This window comes from Megascapheus bottae, chromosome 5 (assembly GCF_031878675.1).
Source record: "Megascapheus bottae isolate mThoBot1 chromosome 5, mThoBot2.hap1, whole genome shotgun sequence".
Taxonomy (NCBI): Eukaryota; Metazoa; Chordata; class Mammalia; order Rodentia; family Geomyidae; genus Megascapheus; species Megascapheus bottae.
Window position 1 is genome coordinate 54,592,632 of NC_143513.1, and position 4,516 is coordinate 54,597,147.

Genomic DNA, 4,516 nt, shown 5'->3' on the forward strand with positions numbered 1-4,516 from the left:
TTAGTAGTTAACTGAACTATGTGCTTGCTATTGAAATTGATGAATTTGTCGGTGCAAATCCAAATCTGTAGCTACTAGTATAGCAGGGTCGAAGATGCAGCATACTTGGTCTATTAAAGAACAGAGAATGATAACTGGTTGTATTTAAAAGGAAAGATAGTTGACCTCTCTGCTTTTATATTCTAAAAGAGGAAACAAAATTATTTCTGTGAGTTGGCCAACATTCACAAAGCTCATCAACCAATATCTTGAGGTCTTTGAAAAGTGTTGACTATAAGAATAAAAGAGACAAATCTGGGAATATAGCCAATTTTATCATCCAGGTAGGAAATGGGATCTGTGAATCATCACAAAGAAGAGACAATTACTATCTGTCAAATTGTAAAGAACCTGAGGATGGATTATATATGCACACTTTCAATTGGCTTTGTAAAGAGAATTTTTTTATTGTGTATGTTCACATATTTTTATTTTTATTATTTTTTATTTTTTGCCAGTACAGGGGCTTGAACTCAGGGCTTGGACACTGTCTTTGAGCTTCTTTTGCTCAAAGCTAGCAATCTACCACTTGAGCCACAGCACCACTTCTGGATTTTTCTGTTCATGTGGCACTGAGTAATTTTGTATGGAATAGAAAAATATTCATGAAGTAGACAACAAGATAAGAATGACCACTTCAGTAAAGATAAGTAGTTTCCAATTAATATTCAAAACACATAGATGCTGGAAGCATAGCCTAGTTGTAGAGCCTAGAATGCACGAAGCTGTGGGTTTGATTTCTCTGTACCACATACACAGAAAAAAGCCAGAAGTGGTGTTGTAGCTCAAATGGTAGAATGCTAACCTTGAGAAAGCCCAAGGACAGTGCCCAGGGCCTGAGTTCAAGCCCCAGGACTGGAAAAAATAAATAAATAAAAGAAAATACAAATCAACAATACATTTTTTAATTTTTAATAGTTATTTCCTCGTACTTTAAAATCCTGAAAAAGGAAATTAAAGCAGAACTGAGAAAGTGGAAAAACCTCCCATGCTTTATATACTTGCAAGGCATAATGCAGAGATCCTTTGTATAATATAATAGATTCAATTTCCTTCAATGAATATATCTTGAAGAGCAATAACAGGAAAAATACTCTTATTGATTGTGCCAAGATATACAACATCTCCTTTCTGCGTTAACTTTTAATAGTCACTAATCCATTCTTCATTTTTTAATTTTAAGCATGGTATGTAAATGAAGTCATAAAATACGTATCCTTTAGGAATTATTTTGCCCAGCAAAATTCTTGTGAGATATATGTGGCTTACATTGTGAATTAGTGGCTTTTTAATAAGCATGTCAATTGTTTAGCAGGGTGAGGGTATTTGTACAGTCTCTTTAACAGAATAGAGATATAATTTCTTTACAATCTGGATAGCTTGGTCATACAGATGTTTTATTACAATTTTTAGAAATTCTGAAAGATGTATGGTGATATGTCATGGTGATTTAAACTTATTTTTTATTTTTTGTTGTTGAGATAATGTATAGAGGAGTTACAGTTACATTTATCAGGTAGTAGGTGCATTACTTCTCACACACTTACACCCCTTCTCATGTTTTTGTCCCCATTTCCCTTCCCCCACCCCTCTCAATCATCTTGTTTCTCCCCCTTCCCTTCCCTATTTCAAATAAGCGAACATATGTACATATATCTGAAAGGGACTTCCCTAATTCCTCCCAACCTTACCCCCCGTTGGCCTACCAGGAAACTCCCTCCCTTTCCTTTGTCATCAAGCAGTGTGCCAGAAGCCCACCAAGATGAGAGGTCCATTCAAACAGCAAAGGTGTCAGGTTGCTCCAGACATCAATCAACTATGTTGAATTCCATTGGCCACCTGTGCATGGCCAGCCCAACCACATGGCTTGGGTCTATAAAGGTAGCCTGTAAGAGTAGGCGGGGTCACTGTCTCACTCACATCTTAGAGATGGTCCTGACCGGTCAGTATGATTCTCGAGCTAGGTGGGGAATAAAACTCTGCTTAACTTCTGCTTTTGTGTCAAACTCGTTCCTTTGATCATGGACCCTAATATTGGGGGACTGGACCCTACTATTTGGGGGCCTTCTCCGGGGTCAAAAGACGAGGACTGAACCAGCATCAGAATTTTGAACAAAAACCTCCGGAGGTAAGATCTTGAGTGCTAGTTTTGTCTTTGGTCTTTATATTTTCTCCTTTCTGTTGGGGAGCTCCAGGGGTGTGGTCCACCAGGGAGAAACTGGATGTAGTATAGCTGTCCAGGGCCAGAGTGGATGCGGGGACACCCTATAACTCCAGAGGGTTGTTGCAGAAATAGGGAGTTTGAATCTCCCGGGCACAACAAACTGGCTGTTGCAGATTAGGGAGCATGGTGTGTTCTCCCGGGCACAGCAAAACGGGCTGTTGCAGATTAGGGAGCGTGGCATGGTCTCCCGGGCACGGCAAAATCTTGTTTTGTGTTTGTGCGGCAGTTGTATAGTCTTGGTATTTGGGCATCTTGGTACTTATCCTTCGTCTTGTAGGAGTTGCCATTTTGTGTTGACTGTCTTTGTCTTGCCTCTTGTTGGGTGTTTCTCTTTACCGCCTGATAAGACTGTCTGTGGTCTTACCCCTTGTTGAGTGTTTCTCTTTACTGCCAGATAGGGCGGTTTGTGTCTTATCCATTGTTGGGTGTTTCTCTTTATCCCCTATTAGGACTGTGCCTTACCCCTTATCGGGTGTTTCTCTTTATTGCCTGATAGGAAAATAAGTCATACAGAGAGTAAGGAACTTGCAATGCCCCTAAACTTTATCCTCCAACCCTTTAAGAATTTCCAGGGCAAGGCTGCCCATTTGGTGACAAAATTTGCCCAGGAAAACTTAAAATGTTCTGCCAGCTGGAATGGACCACTTTCTTCACAGGATGACCACCGAAGGAACCTTCCCCTGCTTAACAAAAACTGTTCCTCTCCCTCTAAGGTAGGTCACATCTTCAGGATCAGAAAAGGAGGAGAAAGGAGAGTCTGACTTGGAGAACTTGACCCCCACACATACACTCCTTATCTGACCCTCCCCAAAGTTTTGTGTTTGGTGCATATAAAGAGATGAGCCAAGCGGCATTCACGGAGGATCTTCCCCTAGACTTGGTTTTGCAATGTTTTAAAGGTTCTAAAGAGAAAATTTGGGTTCACTTAAAGGTTTCTGTTTCTCTGCCCCTTTTTTATGGTTTCCTGAGGTGATTGTCTGGTCCTGTTCTTGAAATCTGTACCAGCCCTAATGGGTTCTTGTTTTCTGTGTCTTTGCCACTATCCATTTGGACATCCCTGAGGGCCTGGTATGGCTCCTCCCACTCAGCTGCACAAGCTGGAGACAATTGGTGGCAGGACACAGGCATCAGTATTGCTTCCCCCAGGTTTAAATTTGGTCCTATAAACTGTCATGTGAGATACCCTAGTCAAAATTGGGAAATTGACTAGAGCGATGCTCTAAGTGGACTAGATCTGGCACTGGAAGACTACCACCAAATAATAATTTCAACTAAATTGCCTTGTAAAAGTTTTGTTTTGAACCTGGTTCTCACCTGCAAGAGCAAGATTGGCAAAACTCTCTTGATACTAAAGCTTCCGGAAAATGAACGGCCGATATTAATTTTGCGCGCTTTAAGATCTTTGAGTATGAACGTGTGTGAATGAGTGTGAGTGAACATGTTCAAGGTAAAATTGTCAGCATGCTGTGGAAAACAATGGGTGAGTTTAAACTTGAAACGCAATTGAGTAAATCTAAGTCTAAACTTCAAGAAAATCATTAGGTTTGAGAAGTTCAAACATCTCAAAGGATCATTGCATTGGTTTAAAGAGGAACTGGTAAAAAGTATTTTTCTAAAGATCCTGAATGCTGCATTTAAAAAATCTGGTATTATAATGCATAGAGCTGTTTACATTGTAAACATTGTATCCTGTTTAGCCCAGAGGTATTAGAGAATTTGGAATTTATTTCCTTAAGTTAAAATTTGGATATAAATATTAGGAATTTAAATGCGAATTTGTTTATTAATGTCAGAAACTTTATCTATCTTTTAAAACTATTTAGGTAATCAAATGCTAAGAGAAAGGACAGGAAAACTTGGGATAGTCCTGTGTGACCATTTTTGGGGGTGAGAGGTGAACTGGCAAAAGTGCAGCTCTGGGTTCCCATGGTGGATGGTGGAAAAGGCCCTCAGGTAGGGTCCATGCATGCTGAAAGATAAGCTGGCATATAGACTGTTCATTTAAACCTGGTCAGATGGACTGAGTGAACCATCTTCATCCTTTTTCCTTGCAGACTGACACTGAAAATCTGATGGCAAAGTGTGGGTGATGTGATTAGTATTTCTTAAACTGCCTCCTAAAATGTATTAAATTGGGGAAAAGGGGCTTTAAAAGGAATGTTTAAAAGCTTATCTTCTTATGATTTGGTTTCATACTACTTCACAATTGGGTGTATTTGAGAAAAAGAAGAAAACTAAGTCTGGACCTTTGGT